The sequence below is a fragment of the Elephantulus edwardii genome, unplaced genomic scaffold (genome assembly GCF_000299155.1).
Source record: "Elephantulus edwardii isolate Elephantulus edwardi_28Jun2011 unplaced genomic scaffold, EleEdw1.0 scaffold00111, whole genome shotgun sequence".
Lineage (NCBI taxonomy): Eukaryota > Metazoa > Chordata > Mammalia > Macroscelidea > Macroscelididae > Elephantulus > Elephantulus edwardii.
Window position 1 is genome coordinate 7,309,955 of NW_006399861.1, and position 21,819 is coordinate 7,331,773.

Consider the following 21,819-nt stretch of genomic DNA (forward strand, 5'->3'; position numbering starts at 1 on the left):
CTCTGAGAAGAATGGGAATCCCAGAACATTTAATTGTGCTAATGAGAAACCTATACTTGGACCAAGAGGCAGTAGTCAGAACAGAGCAGGGTAACACTGCATGGTTCAAAATTGGGAAGGGTGTACGCCAGGGATGCATCCTGTCTAAATACCTTTTCAACCTGTATTCAGAGCAGATTATCCGAGAGGCTGGGCTCTATGAGGAGAATTGTGGCATACTATGGTAGTTGTTGTTATGTACCATTGAGTTGCCTGTGACTCATAGCAAACTTACATACAATAGCTCTGAACCCTGCCCTATCCTGAGAGAGTTTCACTGTCTCTGACATATCTACCCTTATTACCTCAGTTACTATGTCATTCCATCTCATCATGGATCTTTCTTTCTTGTGCTATCCCTCCAATCTTCCAAGCATCATATTCTTCTCTAAGGACTGTCCCCTTCTAACTTCATGCCCAAAGTATATGAGATTGAGTATGGCTTCATCTTCTCCAGGACAGACTTGTTTGTTCTTTTGGCAGTCCATGGTATGTTCAGTACTCTTCTCTAGCACCACAGCTCAAAGGCATCACTTCTTCTGTCATCCTTATCCAATGTCAAGTTTTCCTATGTGAAGCACTTAATTGCAAAGACCATGGCCTGGACCAGGCACATTTTAGTCTCTACACTGACATCATTGCTATTTAGCAGTCAGATGAGGTTCCTGACAGACAATTTTCCCAATACAATTTGAGTTTTGACTTTGTGGCTACTGATGCCAAGGATGTTGATTATGCAACTGAGTAAATTGAAATTAACAATCTCAATCTCTTCTCTATCTATCATGGTGCTGCCAATAGACATTGTAAATCTGTGCTTGTGTGATTAGTTCACTTAGTGCTGTTAGTAAGAGCCATTCATCCAAGTACAACTCATAGTTACACATCTGAATCCTGTTCTACCCTGTGCCATCGTCACATCACTGACACCCAGGCTCATTGTGATAGTCACTGTGTCAATCCACCTGACTAAGGGCTTGTCTCTCTTTCTCCATACTTATTTAATCTTATGCTGAGCAAATTACTCTAGAAGCAGCTCTCTGTGAAGAAGAACGTGTCATCAGGATCAGAGGAAGGCTCATTAGCAAACTGTGTTATGCAAATTGCATAACTTTGCTGGCTGAAAGGGAGGAGGAGTTGGAACGCTTGCTGCAGAAGATCAAAGCCTTCTATCTGGATTACATATCAACATCAAAAAACAAAAATTCTGCGTCCTGAACTGATAGACAACATTATGATGAATAGAGAAAAGATTGACACTGTCAATTACTTCATATTACTTAGATCCACCATCAACATCCTTGGTATCAGCAGTCAAGAGATCAGGAGACATATTGCAGTGGGATAGTCTGATGTCAGGGAGGAAACTGAATTATTGAGGAGCAATTATGTCAGCTAGAGAACTAAGGTGCATCTGATTCACATTCTTTTTAATCACTTGCTATGATGCTAAGAACTGGACAATGAACAGGAACAAACTGATAAATGATGAATGAACAAGAACAATCTGAATCTTTTCAATTAATTGCTATGCTGCTGAAAATTGGGCGATGAGCAAGAATGACAGAAGAATTGATAACTGTGAGCTGTGATGTTGGAGAAAGTTATTGAATACCCCATGGACTGCCAAAACAACAAACAGATAAGTCTTGGAGAAGATGCATCCAAAATGCTTCTTAGAGGCAAAGATAACACATACTTTGGGCAGGTTGCTAGGACAGGCTATTTTCTGGAGAGGGACATTGTGTTTGGAAGTGTCAGTCCACTTAGTGGCTCAACCCAAATACTTTAGGCCCAATTCTTCTGCTAGAACTATGGAGTCACCTGAACATTTATATCCTTTCCTCAATTAGAATCAGAATGAATCCAAATCCATCTTACTCTATCCTGCAGTGTCGTTTGCCTTTTCAAACAAAACTAGCTGTGAATTTAGTGTCGCTGGAATTTCATGACATTTCTCAGTGGTCTTTTGGTTGAAGAAAAAGAAATGACTCTATTTATTTAGCATGGCTCCTGGATAGGAAAGTCAGTGAATCTGCCATCAAGCCTGTCAGGTCAGTTTGTCCTCTCTCCTCTTTCATCTGCCTTCTTATATTCTTCACACCTGTAAGATTTCTTGGAAATATTTTGTTATTCACCCAGTCTATAGACCAAACTGCTCATGTCCACACACCCACCCTATACTCTCTGCCTGGAAACTCTTCTGTCTCATAAAAGCTTCTCACAACCTATAGCTTCTTTTCTTCTATGGTCAAAAAGATCTCTTTGCCTCTATTCTTTTATCCCGTCTGGCTTTCAATCTGTTATCCCCAATTTCCACTCAAAAAGTTATTATTTCTCATAAATATGTAAGACTCAAAAGCATACTGTGCCAAAACAACACTGGGGTCTTTGACCTAAAGACCTTACATTCTGATGTCATTCTAGTTATTATCACACATTAGGACCATTGTTGTTGTTGCTGTTGTTATGTGTCATCAAGTCGCTTGCAACTCATAGCGACCGTATGTATAATAACCCTGAACCCTGTTCTATCCCTTGCCAATCTCCTTGTCTCCAACACACCTATCTCCATTACCCCAGTGACAGAATCAATCCATCTCAATGAGGGTTTTCCTCTCCTGCACTGTCCCTCCACCCTCCTAAGCATGACATCCCTCTCCAAGGACTGGTCCCTCCTTGCAACATGTCCAAGGTATGTCAGATGAAGTTTTAGAATCCTTGCCTCCAAGGAGCAGCCTGGCTTCACCCTGTCTGGAATGAACTTGTTTGTTCTCCTAGCAGGCCATTATATATTCAGTACTCTTCTTCAGCACCAAAGCTCAAAGACATCAACTCTCCTTGTATCACCCCTAGTCATTGTCCAGCTCTTGGAAGTATAGCAATTAATGGCAAAGACCATGGCCTGTATCAGGTGCAGCTTAGCCTCCAGACTGACATTGTTTCACCTCAGTACCTTGGGGAGGTCTCTGACAACAGACTTTCCCAATACCACATATGAATTCCACAGAAAAGTGGAATCTGAGAGAGTGGCATTGCTATCAATTTTTTTTTTTAGTCATGATATTTATTGAACAGAAGTGAGATTCAACTTGCCAATAAAAAGAAAAGAAAGAATACAGACACTAAGCACATATGTTATTGTTATGTGCTGTCAAGTAGGAACCAATTCATACCTGTCCCTCTAGTAGGTCTTCAGAGGCAGTAAATCACACAGGTTATTGTCCATCTTTCTAACATGGAAACAGCTGGTGGATTTTAGTCACTTAACACGTGAGCAGGAATTCTTATTTTTTTTTTCTCCCATTCATTCATTGCTGCACTTTTTTCCCTGCCCACCCCTCCCCCTTAGTTCACTCTTAACTAATCAGATTTGCTACCCCCACCCCCACCCCACCCCCTGCAGCTCTCCTGGAAGTCAAGAGAGCCTCAAGGTTCTCTGTGTCATTGTTTTCCAGATTAGTAAGGCTTGGATATAGTTTTGATAAAAGACAGCCTAAATTGTTCCAAATATTTCATTTAATGCTTGGTTTGTGAATTTACCATTCCAGATTTCACTGACTTCTGCCATCAAGAGTTCTTCCAAAAAAGCAAATCCTAGAATCTATGTAGAACTGTCCCATAAAGGCTTTCATGCTCTAAATTTTCCACAGTTTGCCACATTTTTGCCCATGGAGTGGTTGGTGAAATTTAAAGTCTAGTCTTTTTATTAGTTGATTAGAGATTTACCCACTGTTCCACCAGGGCTCCTTAGAGAAGGGAATGGAAGTCGTGATGACATTCTATGATAAAAGGAAACTTTATAAATGATCCTTCCAATTGTTTGAAAGAAAGGGTAAGAGAAAAGCTATAAGCTATCCTGTCAGTGAGTCACAGCTTGCTTTTTGCCAATGTTTTATTTTCTCTAAGTTTCAATTTCCTGCTTTGTAAATAGGGATAATACATTCCAATGGGGACTCTGGTGATACCATCCGCCAGGGATGTGCTGCTAAATCAAAGACTGTGTCTCTCTGGTGGTTCAGATTCGCTAGCTGCTCTGAGAGAGAAAATGGACAATCTGCTCACCTGTGACTTCCAGCCTTGAGAACAATCTCATAAAAGCTGGTTCCCACTTGATGGCAGTGACAGAAAAAATAAACTCAAATGGTGCTCAATGTCATCCATATTTCTTGGAACAGACAAATAAGCATATCCAAGGCTGCTTAATATGTTTGTTGGAGTATCTCGAATGGTATTCTTTCAATTTCTAATGTCTTCTTTTTTTAACAGTGTCTTCCATACAGGTTGGATTTCTTTGTAGTATCATTGATTCTTGATAACATGCAGCCTCTTGGAAAGGTTGATCATCAACCAATTATTTTTGATATAATAACTGCATGTGTGTTAATGGCACCTTGTTTTGATGCTTCCTGCATCACTCAGTATTTTGCCCATAGAACTCTTCAGTCTTGAAAGTCAAGGTGTAATAATTTCTTTCAGCTTGAGAAATATCAAGTGCTTTCTTCTCTTTTTCTTTTATAATTGCAGGTCTTTTTTGCACATTTTATTATAATACTTTGCTTTTATCTTCCTTCCTAGCTGCTTTTTGGAATTTTCTGTTCTACTCTATTAATCGTCATTTTATGTTTTCCCTTTAGTGTCTCTACATCCTACAGCAAGCTTCAGAGTCACTTCTTACATTCATTTCACTTTTTTCTGTCTTGCTGTTAATTCATTTTGCTTCCTTTATGAATGATATCCTTGATGTCATCTCACAGCTTATCTGGTCTTTATTGTTCTGTGTTGTCAGTCACAACCAACTCTCAACTGGTCCCTTCAGCTAATTTTCAGAGTCTGTAAGTCACATGGAAGGAGACTGGCCATCTTTCTCCCCAGAGCATCTTGTGGATTCTAACTACCTGTCTTTACTAGGCCATCAGGGCCTCCTAATAACCAGAGCTTTGTTTATTGGTGTATAATATTCTTTATTCTGTTCTTGGCACTCTCTGGATGTTTTCACGTGTCTATACCATGCATCTGAACAAATAATTTAAGAAGCTGGACTATATGTAGAAGAATGTGTCATCATGATTAGAGAAAGTCTTATTAGCAACCTGTGAGAGTCAAATGACACAACCTCATTTATAGAAAATGAAAAAGATTTGAAGCATGTATTAATGAAGTTTAAAGACTATAGTGTTTTTTTAAAATTGTGATTTTAGTGAAAGTTTATAAAAAAAGATGGATTTTTATTGATTCATTTATTTATACACTTTATCCTCTCTTGCCCTCCCCCATTTAACTTGGTAATATATATCTTATTCCAGATTGTTAATAGTCATATCTAGTTATCCATTCCTTTCAGATAATTCTTCCTTTCTCTTATTCTAGGGTAGTGTTCATTATCTATCCATTCTTTTTCTGATCTCCCTTTATGTGCATCCTACTTTTAGAGTAGTGTTCTTTTTTCCCCCCAAACAAAAGAGTCACCAAGTTTTTATTTCTGAAACCTGAACACATATCCCAGACCCTTTTTGGAAATGCCAAGACACACCAATAAAACAATCTCTAGGTTTTTTGTTTGTTAGATTTTAATGAAAGTTTATAAAGAACTAGGATTTCCATTCATTCATTGTTGCACATTTTCCTCCCTGTCCGCCCTCCCCATCCCAGTTCACTTTTTTAAGAAAAAATGTTCTTTCATTATTATACAGTCCTTCCAACCCCCAACCACTTTACTATGCAATTTTTTTTAATTTAATTTTTTTAAATTAGTGTGTGTGTGTGTGTGTGTGTGTGTGTGTGTGTACTGTCAAATTGGATCTGACTGGTACAGGAGGAGATTGTGCCTCTTCCTCCAGCAGAGCAGCTGGTGGATTCAAACCTCTCACCTCTATGCAACTGTTATTCTGGACTCTTGTCATACCAATAATACCTAATGATATGTTCATTTTATACAGTTCTCTCCCTTGTCTGTTTCAATGCCATGTACATTATTTATGCCCTCTTCTGTTAGTTTCTCCCCAACCCCTGTATCAGTTCTGTTGTATAACAGTGGCATTATACACTATTTGTCTTTTTGTGACTGAGATATTTCACTCAGCATAATGTCCTCCAGGGCCACCCATTTTATAGAATGTTTCATGAGTGCGTTGTTTTTCAGTGCTGTGTAGTATTCCATTGTATGAATATACCACAGCTTTCCAATCCATTTGTTTGTTGATGGACACTTGGGCTGTTTCCAACTCTTTGCTATTGTCAACAAAGCAGCAATAAACATGGGTGGGCATATATTTGCTGGAGAGGCAGCTATGGTTTCATTAGGGTATATTTCAAGTAGTGAAATTCCTGGGTCAAATAGTATTCCTATTTCCAACTTTTTGAGAAAGCGCCACACTGCCTTCCATAGTGGTTGCACCATTTTACACTCTCATCAATAGTGAATAAGGGTCCTAGTTTCTCCACAACCTCACCAGCATTTGTTGTTTGCTGTTCTATTAAATTTTGCTATTCTTACTGGGGTGAGATGTTATCTAATAGTTATTTTTATTTACATCTCTCTTAGAGCTAAGCATTTTGAACACTTCTTCGTGGGTTTGCTTGCATTCTGGATGTCTTCTTTGGTGAAGAGTCTGTTCATATCCTGCGCCCATTTTATAATTGGGTTGTTTACCTTTATCTTGTTGTGGTGTTTGAATATTCTATAAAGTCTAGATATAAGTCCCTTATCAGACATGCTATTACCAAATACTTTTTCTCAGTCTATGACTTTTCTTTTTATCCTGTTGGAGAAGGTTTGGATGTGCATAAGGATTTGATTCTTAGAAGGTCCCATTCATCTACTTTATCCTCTTCTGGTTGTAGGTTTTTGAGAATGCATGGGAGACTGTTCAAGTTGTGGATTAGTGTTACAGTACTGAAAACATGGACTATAGCTTTAAATATGGATTACATAACAACACAATAATAACAAAAAGTCTCACACTAGATCAATAAAGGCATATCTGGTGACTTAGTGGTAAGAAGTTGTTCTGCCTTTACAGTGGCAAGCAACTTGAATCCACTAGCTTCTCTGTGGTGGACAATCTCCTAATGTGTGATTTACAGCCTCTAAAACTCACTGAAGGTGAGCTCTGGTGGCCTAGTGGCAAGAAGCTGTACTGCAATCCCAGAGGTGAAGAGTTCAAATCCACCAGATGCTCTGCTGGAGAAGGACAGACAATCTCCTCCTGCACCAGTCAGATCCAATTTGAAGATACACACACACACACACACACACACACACACACACACACATTAAAAGAAACCACCCAACTCACTGAAGGGACAGTTAACTTTTTGATTTGGATTTAATGGCACATGTTAACAACAGACAAATAAACAACATCATTGAAGGTGAAATAAAAATTGAGATAATCTAAGATTTAATCTTATTTGAAGTCACAGTCAACACCCATAGAAGCAGAAATTTTTAAAAAAATAGATGATTCATTGTTAGGCAAATATGCTGTAAAAGGACCTCATGCAAGTGATAAAGATCAAGGATGTCACTCTGAAGCATCTGATCCAAATTATGGTATTTTCCATTATTTCTTGTGCATGGAAAAGCTGAACAGTAAAGAAAAACTGAAAAAGAATTAGCTCCTTTAAATCGCATGCTGATGATGAATATTAATATCCCATGAATTGGCAGAATAACTGTGTAATATTGTCCTGTGTATTTTGGGCAGTAGGAAATTCTATTTTTACAGAAGGACATAATTGTTGGCTATGGTCAGCAAAAAAGAGGAATTTTCTCAGCAGAAAAGAAATCTACTGTTAGGGACATCTCCACAGTGCCAAAGAACAAAGATATCAGTTTAAAGACTAAGATGCAACAGACCCAGATACAGTAGTTTTAATTGCCTCATATGGATGTGAAATTTGGAACGAATAAATACAACTGAAAAATTGATGCCTTTGAATTGTGATGTTGGTCAAGACTATTGAAAATACCATAAACTGTCAAAAGAATATACAAAACTATTTCAGAAGAAATGCAACCAAGGTCTTTTTTTGGAGTCAAGGAACGTGAAACTTTGTCTCACGTACTTTGATCATGTTGTTAGAAGGAAACAAGACATCATGTTTGGAAAAGAAAGAGTCAGTTAAAGAAAGGAAGGACATAAAAACAATACAGTGATTGCTCTAATAATTGGAACATGATGAGGAGTGAGAATGACACAGGATAGAGCAAAGTCTCAATGTTTTTCGTAGGGTAGCTATGAATTGTAGTTGATGTGATTATACCTAGCAACCTCAATGAGATGGATCTACATGATTGATACAATAACTGCAACAATGGGCAAAGATTGTGAGGATGGTGCAGGATCACATAGGTTTTCTTTCTGTTACCTTGAGTTGTAGTATGCACCACTCCAAAGTGCCTAACAGTAACATGGTTCACACCAGAACTATTTATGCAAATATACGTTCTAGAATTCTAGGCACTTCTTAACAATTCTTCCTTTTTGAAATGAGTGATACATCTACATTCAGAGTCTAGCCCTTCGGCTGTTTAGATATACGCACTCATAGATGAACATTGCCAAGTTAGGTAGGTTCAGAATTTTTTCTGCTTTCTATCTCACCACATCTTTGCTAAAGGAAGTTCAGTAAAGCAATAACACTTTAGAGTCAATTTCAGCCAAGCTTGTAAAATATGAATACATTCAGTAATGAGAAGAATCTTTTGGCCTGAGCCAATTCACCCCTCCTTAGGCAACCTGGTGGTCTACCACTCCCAGAAGGTCACCAAATTGATGGCAAACTTAGTGTTGACACCGTATCTGCATAGAGCACTACAGTCCAGAAGTCCTGGACTCAAGCGATCATGCAGCCTCAGCATCCTGAGTAGCTGGGACTACAGGCTTGCACTACCACGCCTGGCCTGAAACAAGAAAAATGCAACAATGAATGAATGGAAATCCAAAATCTATGTAAACATTCATTAAAATGGGGAGGGGGGCAATCCAACCAGCCTATCAAAAAAAAAAAAAAGGAAGAATCTTAAATCAGCTAAGGACTAATATGGAGAGATCAAAGGGATTTAAAAAGTGTAGAGTTTAGAAGCTATCAGTATGACCAAATGGTTTTTTTTTTTAAATTTAGTTTGTTTATTTTTCATTTCAATGAACATCTACAGAGATTTTGGAATTCCATTCATTCATTGTTGCACCCCTCTCCCCGCACAAACCCCTCCCCCCCCCCCCGTTTGCTCCTCTCCTTGAAAAGCAAAACTCCCTCATTGGTACGCAATCCCCCCGTACCTCCCCAAGCCCCACCCTCTACCCCCAAATATAATCCACTCTGCAACCCTCATTGCTTACTCCTATGATAAAAATAATGCCCTAAAATATAATACTTTTAGACTATTATCTCCCCCATAGATTTCAATGCCATAAACATATTTCATCCAGTTTTTCTCAGTCTTACCCCCATCCCAATGCCAGCCTCATTCTACAACAGTGGCACCATATAGCATTTGCCCCTTTGTGACTGAGATACCTCACTCAGCATAATGTCCTCCAGGGTCACCCATTTAGAATAATATTGCATGAGTTCCTTGTTTTTCAATGCAGCATAGTATTCCATTGTGCGAATATACCACAGCTTCTCTACCCATTCATTTGTTGATGGGCATTTAGGTTGTTTCCAACTCCTTGCTATTGTAAACAAAGCCGCGATAAACATGGGTATACATATATCTACGTGGATGTCATTTATGGTCTCTTCATCTGAGATGACTTCTTCAGAAGAGAATTTAATAAGTAGAGACTGCAGGTTTTCTGATCCACAGTAGATTCCTCAGCTTCTTGCTACACCTTCATGTACTGAGAGAAAGAACCGATTATCCAGAAAACAAGGTAAATACATACTTTTTTATGCTTACTTACTAATCTGTAGTGAAATATTTCACAAGAGTTTCACAGTGAAACTGTTCACTATATTTTATTCTTAGTAAGCACAAATCAATTACTGATTACCTTGCTTTCTTAGAATTTTGACTTTATTTGAGTTTGCAAATTTGAAAAGAAGCTTTGAATCTATACAAAGGTGCAGTGGGTTTGCGAGAGAGACAGATCCTGGCCATTCCTAGAAACAGAATCTTTAGTGTGTTAAAACAATGTCATATTGTTTATTATAGATTACTAAGCAAGAATAGGTAGACTGTCCTTACCTTGCTTATTGGGTAATCCCAACATTGATTGAGAAGCTGAATCTTTAGGTGCCAGGAGGTCATGAAGGTCAGAGAGAATTTACAAGTGTAGGTGTGAGAAAGGGAGTTTGTGCAGGATCTGGGGCTGTATTCTATTTAAAGAGAAGTAAAAATACTGACTCAGGGCAGGGCATGTTTCAGAGACGCTGTACAGAGGGTCTCTATGGATTGCCAGCAACTTGACAGCACATAACAACAATTTAATAAAATAATAAATAACTAATTAACAACTCCCCCTCCCCCAAGGTTTAAAGTGAGGAAAGATGTATATCAAGGCTGTATCTTTTCTTGATACCTATTCTGTCTGCATGCTGAGAAAATAATTCATGAAGCTGGACTCAGAAGAGTAATGTAGCATCAAGATTGGAAGAAGACACATCAATAACCTGCATTGTGCAGCTGACATAACCTTGCTTGCTGAAAAAGTAAGAAGGACTTGAAATGCTTGCTGCAGAAGATCAAGGACTGCAGTCTTTGGTATGGATTACATCTCAACATTAATAAAGAAAATATCATGGTAGTTAGAGAAAGGATTAAACCTGCCAATGTTTTTGTCTTGCTTGGATTAATAATCAACACCCTTGGTACCAGCAGTCAGGAGTTCAGGAAATGTATTGCACTGGGAAAGTCCATTATCAGAAACCTCTACAAAATATTAAAGAGCAGTGATATCAATCTGAAGTAAAAGTTGTACCTGATTCAGGTCATGGTGTTTTAAATCCCCTGTTTATGTATATGAGAACTGTACAAGGAATAAGGATGACAGAAGAATTATTTCTACCTTTGACTTGTGGTATTGGAAAAGATTACTGAATATCCCATGAAGTACTAAAAGAACAAAAAGATATATGTCTTGGAAAGAGTATAACCATTGTTCTTTGGGGTCAATGATAACGAGGCTTTGTCTTTCATATTTTGAACATGTTGTTACGAGATGCTATTCCTCAGAAAAGGATATCATGCTTGGAAAGATGGAGGATCAGTAAAAGACAGGATAACCTCAAATGAGATGGAGTGACACAGTGACTATAACAATGGGCTCAAGTATGTTAGAGAAGATGAGGATGGCACAAAATAGGACAGGGTTCATAGCACGATAAGTCATAGTCCATTCAACGGCATCTAACCACAGAACAATATTAAACACTTCAACATAGCATGTTTTCTACACTATCTTATTTTGGCATACTATCTTGGATGGAAATACACTCCTGAAGAACTTAAACTTTACTCAAAATACAATACCTCTAATACATTACATATTATACACGTATAAAAATTATTTGGAAAAATTTTTATTTGGTATAAAAAATGATGTTGTTGTTGTTATGTGTCATCGAGTCGCTGTGACTCATAGCAACCCTATGTACAACAGCTCTAAACTCTGCTTTGTCCTGTGCCAGTCTCATTGTCTCTGACACACTCATACCGATTGCTCCAGTCACTGAATCAATCCACCTCCCAGAGGGCCTTCCCCTCCTGCGCCTGCGCTCCTCCACCTTCCCAAGCATGATGTCCTACTCTGAGGACCGGTCTCTCCTTACAACATGACCAAAGTATGTCAGACGAAGTCTCAGAAACTTGCCTCCAAGGAGCAGCCCGGTTTAACCCTCTGCAAGATGAATCTGTTTGTTTTCTTAGCAGTCCATGGTACCCTCAGCACTCTTCTCCAACACCAAAGCTCAAAAGCGTCAATTCTCCTATCCACTCTGGTCATTGTCCAGCTCTCTGACGCATAACAAGTGATTGCAAAAACCATGGCCTGTACCAGACGCACCTTTGTCTCCAGACACATACCATTGCTTTTCAGTACTTTAGAGAGGTCCCTAACAGCAGACTTTTCCATGGCCATATGTCTCTTAATTTCCTGGCTGCTGGTGCCAAGAGTGTTGATTATGGAGCCAAGCAAACTAAAGCTGCGAACAATCTCAATCTCTTCACCATCCATCCTGATGCTGCCAATTGGTCCAGTGGTGAGAATCTTTGTCTTCTTGACATTGAAGGTTGCAGTCCTTGACCCTCAGCAGCAAGTGCTTCAGGTCCTCCTCAGTTTCAGCAAGCAGGATTGTGACATCTGCATAACTCACATTGTTGATAGATCTTCCACCAATCCTGATGCTGCATTTCTCCTCATTGAGCCCAGCCTCCCCGATGATCTGTTCTCCATACAGGTTAAAAAGGTATGGAGACAGGACACAACCCTGGCATACACCCTTCCCAGTTTTGAACCATGCAGTGTTTACCTGCTCTGTTCTGATGACTGTCTCTTGGTCCAAGTATAGGTTTTGTATCAGCACAATTAAGTGTTCTGGGATTCCCATTCTCCTCAGAGTCAGTCACAGTTTTTTATGATCCACGCAGTCAAATGCTTTTGCATAGTTAATGAAACACAGATATACATTCCTCTGGTATTCCCTGCTTTCATTTAAGATCCATCTAACATCAGCTACAATGTCCCTAGTACCACGATCCCTTCTAAACCCAGCCTGGACTTCTGGCCATTCTCTGCTGTGCTGTTCCAGTCATTTTTAGAGAATCTTCAGCAGAATCTTGGTTGCATATGAAATAAACAATATTGTTCTATTATTTCCACACTCTGTTGGGTCACCTTTCTTTGGAGTGGGAACAAATATAGATCTCTTCCAGTCAGTTGGCCAAGTGGTTGTTCTCCAGATTTCTTGGCACAACTTGGTGAGCACATCCAGAGCAACATATGTTAGCTGAAATACGTCAATTGGTATACCATCTATTCCTGGGGCCTTATGTTTTGCTATTTCCTTCAAAGCACCTTGAATTTCTTCCTTCATCACCATAGGCTCTTGCTTATCTGTTATTTCTTTAAATTCCTCTGTATCTGCCAATTCCTTTCTAAATAATGACTCAGTATATTCTTTCCATCTTTGGATACTTTCTGCATCATTTAATACTCTGCCTAAAGAGTCCTTGATTATAGCAACTCGAGGTTTGAATTTGTTCTTCAGTTCCTTGAGCTTAAGAAATGCTGAGCGAGTTCGACCCTTTTGATTTTCTGATTCTAGCTCCTTGCACTTTTCATTGTAATATTTTACTTTGTCATCCCGCGCTGCCTTTTGAAATCTTCTGTTCAGTGCTTTAGTATCTTGAATTCTTCCTTGTGCTTTGGCATCTCTGTGCTCCAGTCCAATATTCAGAGTTTCTTCTGACATCCATTTTAGTCTTTTCTTCCTCTTCTGTCTTTGTAATGAACATTTGCACTCTTCTTGGATGATACTCTTGATATCCTCTCACAACTCATCTGGTCTTCGCTCATTCGTGTTCAAGGCCTCAAACCCGTTCCTGAGATGATTCTGAAAATTCAGGTGGGGTAGACTCAAAGTTATATTTTGGTTCCTGTGGGTTCAGTTTAATTTTCCTCAGCTTAAGCTTGAACTTGCATATGAGGAGTTGGTGGTCTGTCCCACAGTGGGCTCCTGGCCTAGTTTTCACAGCTGATCCAGCAGTTTTTTTTCTGCAGATGTAATCAATCTGATTCTTATGCAACCATCAGGTGAGATCCATGTGTATAACCTACTTTTATGTCTCTTAAAAATGTGTTTGTGATGACTATGTCATTGTGCAAAATTCAATAATTCTATCTCCAGCTCCATTTCCGTCAAATGAATCTAAATTTAGAGAGTACTGGTACTTTTTTAATATAAATCAAAACTTTATTTTTACAAACGCAGATATTTATTTTTATTTGCCATTAATTCACTTCCAAGAAAATGTTGAGGGGCCCTTTTAAGAACTAATTTTTTGAGCACTGGTACTTTTAACATGTCATTTAAGGTTTAGCATAAGTTGTATATTTATTGTATTTCCTTTTCCAAAGTTAATTGGCTATAAATTCACTTTTATAATTCTTGCTATATATCTGGGTTTAGCATGGAAAAACTAAAACAAAATCATAACAAATCCGAGCTATATGACAATATGTCATAGTTATTAAGATTCAGTACTACTCAAACTCCACATGTCTCTAATAATTATGCTCTATTTTTATATTCAGTAATATGCTCTATTTTATATATTAATGTGCAGGACTAGAAATCTACTAAATTGATTTTCTGGCTTATTGTTAAGAATCTAAATGACGTAAAAAAATCGTAGATGATGCTGGAGCTATAAGACAAACTGCAAATTATTATAACATTAGAAGAGATCTAACATTTTGGGAGATTCTAACAGCTAATGTTCTTTAACTAGTAAAGCCAATAATAACATTCCAATAATAACAATATTCTAAAAAGTTATGTCATGATAGTTGATAATTAGTTGTATTTGGTTTTTGAGATTATAGATGATCTGGTCACAGAGACTATGGATCCAAATGAGAAGCAAAAGCATGCATGCTAACAGTGTGTATTTCTAAAGTGATTTTTCACCTTTTGACAGTCCTGTGAGGTCTATCATTAGCCTGTTTTCCTATTATAAGAGGCATGGAAAGCTAAACTGGAGGGGGTAACAAGTCTACTAAGTGAAGTTGTTGTTGTTGTTAAGTGCCATGGAGTTGTAGACGACTCATAGTGGTCCTATGAATGAAAGACCTGAACACTCTATAACTTTGGTCGTTTCTCCATGTTCGTAGAGTTTCTGGAGGCAAGCCATTTCGGAAGTAGATGCCGTTCCTGTTCCAAGCTTGATTTAATTGGGAAGCTCCACAAAACACTGTCCATCACTGATAACCATTATAGCATTTGGCACATCAGGGTCACAGTCTTAAGTATCATAGCAACCACGAGTTACCTCTGTACAGCAATGCACAGACCAGTGCTATACCACTTAGATGAATGTTTGACAAAAAACAATTTAAACCAGGCCTGAGGGGCGCAAATTAAAATCATCCACCTTGGGTTTGATAGCATAACTTTCTGTGCACTAGGTCAAAAGTTTCATATTGGAAATCTTAAGCCTAGAATCCATGGTTTGGGAGAAGGAGAAGAGTTGTGTTTTGTTTTATTTTAAACAGTATTAATGAAAGTTTTAAAAACGATTTTAAGAGTAAAACCTTAGGGGGCGAAGCCAGACCTGGGCAAAGACAGACCGGTGGGGAAGCAGCCTCGTACCACACCTGGGAAGCACCCCTATGCTGGGCCCAGCAAGTGCCTCCAACGCCATGCTGAGAAGTGGTCCCTTCGCTGCTCTGAGTGGCAGCCTGCCTCCCTCCAGGGAGCAGCCCCACCTGGAAGAGGCCTGGATGGCTGGAAGTTGAGTAAGGTCCACTTGCATACCCAACTGGCTAAAATAGGCTTGAGCTAAGTGCCTGCACCCACTCTGTGCCCATGCCTATGCCCTGTGCCCATTCCCGAACCCTACTCTCATGCTCCCGCCCTTGCCTACCTTATGTTCATGCCTCCAGAAAGCAGGATGGACCAAAGTAACTAGAAACAACACCAAAAAGAACTCAACAAAATAATGGCAATAAAACCTTGCCTCTAAATAATCACACTGAATGTGAATGGTTTAAATGCACCACTGAAGAGAAAAAGAGTAGCAGATTGGTAAAAAAACAAAATCCATCAACATGCTGTCTACAAGAGACATACCTGAAAAAATAAAGACAAAGAAAGGCTAAAAAGAAAGAGAATGGGGAAAAATAAAAATTATACAAAGCAAATGGCAACCAGGAAAAAAAAGACAAACAAAAAAACAAACACAAAAATAAAAAACCCCAACAGCCCAGGAGTAGTGATATTAATCTCTAGTAAAACAAATTTCAATGCAAAAGCCATCACAAAGGACAAGGAAGATCACTATATAATGCTTAAAGTGTCAATAAAATAACAGGATATAACAATAATATCTATGTACCAAATGAAAGACCTGCAAAATATGTAAAACAAACAATATTATAGTAGTTGGAAACTTCAATACACCACTCTCAAGAAAAGATAGCACTACCAGAAACAAACTCAACAAAGATGCTAAAGAATTAAACTATATAATAAACCAACTTGACCTCATAAATATTTATAGGTTAATGCACCCAAAAAAAATATAGGATACCTTCTCCAATGTACATGGAACATTCTCCAGAATATATCACATTTTATGTCACAAGAAAAGCATCAATAAATTAAAAACATAGAAATAATACAAAGCATTTTCTCAGGCCACAATACTACAAAATCAGGAATTAATGACGAGTATAAAGGACAAAATACAACAAACAAACAACCCATGCATTTGGACGCTGGACAACACCTTGCTTGAACATGAGTGGGTATTAGAAGAAACAAAAAATGAAATTAAAAAGTTTCTTGAAACAAATAAAAAAGGAAAAACCACTTACTAAAACCTCTGGGAAACAGCCAGAGCAGTAATCAGAAGTCAATTTACAGCAATAAACAAACACATCCAAAAGCAGAAAAAAAGGACTATTGACTCTCCAGCCTAACATCTCCAACAAATTGAAAAAGAACAGCAAGAAAACCCAACACCCTCAAAAAACTTGAAATTATAAAAATTAGAGCAGAAGTAAACAGAAAATAAAATAAAAACAACTAAAATCATCAACAAAACTAGGAGTTGGTTCTTCAAAAAGGTCAATAAAATCTATGAACCACTAGCAAAACTAACAAAAGGATAGAAGGAAGAGAAGCAAATAATTCAAATGAGAGATGAAACTGGCAATGTCACAATGGAAACAACGAAAATAAAAAGGTTAACAATGGAATACTATGAAAACCTATACTTAAACAAATATGAAAAGCCAGAGGAAATACACAAATATTCAGAAAAATACACCCTACCTAAACAGACAAACCGAAATTGAACAACTGAACACACCCATTACAAAAGAAGAAATTGAAAGTGTAATAAAACAACTTGCAGCCATAAAAAGCCCTGGCCGAGATCGTTTTACAAATGAATTTTATCAAACATCAGAAAAGAAACTGTCACAAAATTTACACACATAATCTATTTAAGAAAATAGAAAAAGATGGAATACTTCCAGACTCATTCTATGAAGCGAATATATCCTTGATACTAAAGCCAGGTAAAGACACCACCAAAATAGAAAACTATAGGCTATATCTCTTATGAAGATTGACTGGAAAATCCTGAATAAAATTCTGGCCAACAGAATGCAACGATACATCAAAGACATAATTCACCAACCATGACCAAGGGGGATTCATAACAGGTATGCAAGGATGGTTCAACATAAGAAAAACAATCATTGTAATTAATCATATTAACAAAGCAAAGAACAAGAATCACATGATCCTATCAATTGATACAGAAAATGCCTTTGACAAAATCCAACACCCTTTCCTGATTAAAATATTTAACAAAATAGGATTAGAGGGGAATTTCTTCAACATAGTAAAAAGTATATATGCAAACCTGAGAGCCAACCTCTTTCTCAATGGAGAGAGATTAAAGGCATTCCCTTTGAGAACAGGAACTGGGCAAGAATGTCCACTATCAGCTGTCCTATTCAATATTGCATTGGAAGTCTTAGGGATAGCAATAAGGCAAGAGAAGAAAAAGGAAGTATACAAATTTTCAAATTTGCAGATGACATGATAGTATACTTAGAAAGCCCTAAAGACTCAGCAAGAAAACTACTGGACATAGTTAACCAATTCAGGAAAGTGGTAGATACAAGATCAACATACAAAATAATTTGATTTCTCTACAGTGACAAATAAAATATAGAACTGGAGCTAAAAAACCCAATACCCATCACAATAGGTAATCACAAGATTAAATACTTGTGAGTTAATCTAACCAGAAGCACAAAGGATCTATTCTAACAAAATTATAAAACATTACTATAAGGAACAAAAGGAGATCTGAAGAAATGGAAGAATATACCTTACTCATGGATAAGAAGACTCAATATTGTGAAAATGATAATCTTATCAAAGGCAATCTACACATTCATTGCAATTCCCATACAAATACCAATTCTATTCCTCAATGAGATGATGAAGGCAATCTCCAATTTCATTTGGAATGGAAAGAGGCTCCGAATAAACAAAACACTCCTTAGAAAGAGAAACAAGAGAGGAGGCATCTCACTCCCTGATTTCATATCCTACTACAAGTGCCATTGTCATCAGGACAACGTGGTACTTGTACAATGACAGACACTTAGATCAATGGAATAGAATTGAGAACCCAGAAATCCATCCATCTGCCTATGGTCAACTGATTTTGAAAAGGAGATTAAATCAGTTAAGTGGGGAAACAATAGCGTTTTAAACAAATGGTACTGGCAAAATTGAAAAACCATCTCCAAAAAACTCAAACAAGACCCACCCCTCACACCACACACAAAATCCAACTCAAAGTGGATTAAAGACCTTACACTAAAACAAAGGACTATAAACTTTATTAGAGAAAAGCTTAGAAGAACTCTAGAAACACTAATCCATAACTTGAACAGTCTTCCATGCATTCTCAGAACTTATGACCAGAAGAGGATAAAGTAGATGAATGGGACCTTCTAAGAATCAAATCCTTATTCACATCCAAAATCTTCTCCAACAGAGTAAAAAGGCAAGCCACAGACAGGACAAAAAAATACCTAGTAATGACATGTCTGATAAGGGACTTATATCAAGACTTTTTGATAAAATATTTAAATGCCACAACAAGATAAACAACCCAGTTGTAAAATGGGTATGGGATATGAACAGACACTTTAGCAAAGAAGACATTCAGATGGCAAACAAACCCATGAAGAAGTGTTCAATATCCCTAGCTCTAAGAGAGATGCAAACCAAAACAACTATGAGATACCCTCTACCCCATTAAGAATAGCAAAATTCATCAGAGCAGCAAACAACAAATGCTGGCAAGGTTGTGGAGGAACTGAGACTCTTTTTCACTGTTGTTGGTAATGTAAAATGGTTCAATCACTATGTAAGGCAGTATAGCACTTTCTCAAAAAAGTTGCAAATAGAAATATCATTTGACCCAGCAATTCCACTACTGGGAATATACCCTAATGAAACCATAACTGCCACCCAAGCAGATAAATACACACCCATGTTTATTGCTGCTTTGTTCACAATAGCAAAAAGTTGGAAACAACTCAAGTTCCCATCAACAAACAAATGGATAGAGAAGCTGTGAAATAATCACACAATGGAAAACTATGCTGCACTGAAAAACAAGGAACTCATGAACTATTATACAAAATGGGTGACTCTGGAGGACATTTTTCTCAGTGAATCATTTCAATCACAAAAGGACAAAAATGCAGTGTCAGTGTTGTAAAACGTGACTGACCTCAAGCTTGGGGGGGAGCCTATGAAAAGTTAAATAACGTATACTGCATTGAAACAGATGAGGGAGAGAATTGTTTAAAAGGAATATATTATTGGGTATTACTTTCATGACAAGTTTCCAGAAAAAGAAATGCATAGTAAAGTGGAGTGTGGACTGCAGTGGGGGCGGAAGGGAGAGGATATATAACAATGAAAGAATTTTTTTTTCTTTTCAAAGAGAAAAGTGAACTGGGGGAAAGGGTTGGCATGGAGGAAAATGTGCAACAGTGAATGAATGGGGAAAAAATTAAATAGGAAGAATATGCTGTAAAAAAATGTTGCATTAAAAAATTCTGTAGTGAGGGGCTGGATCTGTGGCACTCCTGCTTAATTTATTAATTTTAGAATGAACACTTTAAGTGGTACAACAGCCATATGTTTATTTGCTGTACTGAATAACGTGGAGTTGCTGTGATGCTGAACCTTGTGGCACTGGAATATAAAATACCATAATAGTTTCCCAATGTGAACAGTATTTGGTGGAGCTCTCAGCTGTAATGCAGGTTTGGAAGCAAGAACGGCATCTTTCCTAAGTCATATGCCTATGGAAACTATGAACTTGGAGAAATGACAATAGTTATGGGAAGGTATTAGGTCTTTTGTTCTTAGAGTCACTATGAGTCATACTCGACTCCATGGCAATCAACAACAACAGGTGCACACACATACACATGTGTACATACATAAATACATACATTTTTATTCACTTTCTTTAGGAATTCACTCAGCTTAGTATGGAGAATATTTTATTACTCTGTGTACATGTTTGAGGCCTTGAATTCTTTTTTTTTAAATTTTAATTTAGTTTATTTTTCATTTCAATGAACATCTACAGAGATTTTGGAATTCCATTCATTCATTGTTGAACCCTTCTCACCCGCACAAACCCCTCCCTCCTCCTCTCCCCCCCATTTGCTCCTCTCCTTGAAAAGCAAAAGAAAAAGTCCCTCATGGGTACACAATCCCCCCGCACCTCCTCAAACCCCACCCCCTACCCCCAAATATAATCCACTCTGCAACCCTCATTCTAATGAGTGAAAACAAGATGAGTTGCGGTAAGATAACAAGGGTATCATCCAGAAAGAGTGCAACCGGTCATTGCAAAGACAGAAGAGGAAGAGAAGACCAAAATGGATGTCAGAAGAGACTCTGAAAATTGCAGTGGAGCGCAGAGAAACCAAAGAAGAAGGAAGAATTCAAGATACTAAAGAGTTGAATAGAAGATTTCAAAAGGCAGCACGGGATGACAAAGAAAAATATTACAATGAAATGTGCAAGGAGTTGGAGTCAGAAAATCAAAAGAGCCAAACTCGCTCAGCATTTCTTAAGCTAAAGGAGCTGAAAAAAAAAAAATTCAAACCTCAAGTTGCTATACTCAAAGATGCTTTAGGCAGAATATTAAATGATCCAGGAAGTATTGAAAGATTATGCTGAATCACTGTATTGAAAGGAATTGGCAGACACAGAAGAATTTCATGAAACAACATATGAGCAAGAGCCTATGGTGAAGGAAGAAGTTCAGGCTGCTTTGAAGGAAATGGTAAAAAATAAGGCCCCAGAAATAGATGGTATACACATTGACATATTTCAGCTAACAGATGCTTCCCTGGATGTGCTCACTAAGTTGTGTCAAGAAATCTGAAGAACAACCACTTGAACAACTGACTGGAAGAGACAACTGACTGGAAGAGATCTATATTTGTTCCCACTCCAAAGAAAGGTGACCCAACACAGTGTGGAAACTACATAACAATATCTTTGATTTCACCTGCAATCAAGATTCTGCTGAAGGTTATCCAAAAACGACTGGAACAACACATCAGCCGAGAACAGCCAGAAGTCCAGGCTGGGTTTAGAAGGGTCGTGGTACTAGGGGTATTGTTGCTGATGTTAGATGGATCTTCGCTGAAAGCAGGGAATACCAGAGGAATGTGTATCTGTGTTTCATTGACTATGCAAAGGCATTTGACTGTGTGGATCATAAAAAACTGTGACTGACTCTGAGAAGAATGGGAATCCCAGAACACTGGATGGGGTTAATGAGAAACCTGTACTTGGACCAAGAGGCAGTGGTCAGAACAGAGCAGGGAAACATTGCATGGTTCAAAATTGGGAAGGGTGCATGCCAGGGTTGTGTCCTGTCTCCATACATTTTCAAACTGTATGCAGAACAGATTTTCTGAAAGGTTGGGCTCTATGAGGAGAAATGTGGGGTCAAGACTGGTGGAAGATCTATCAACA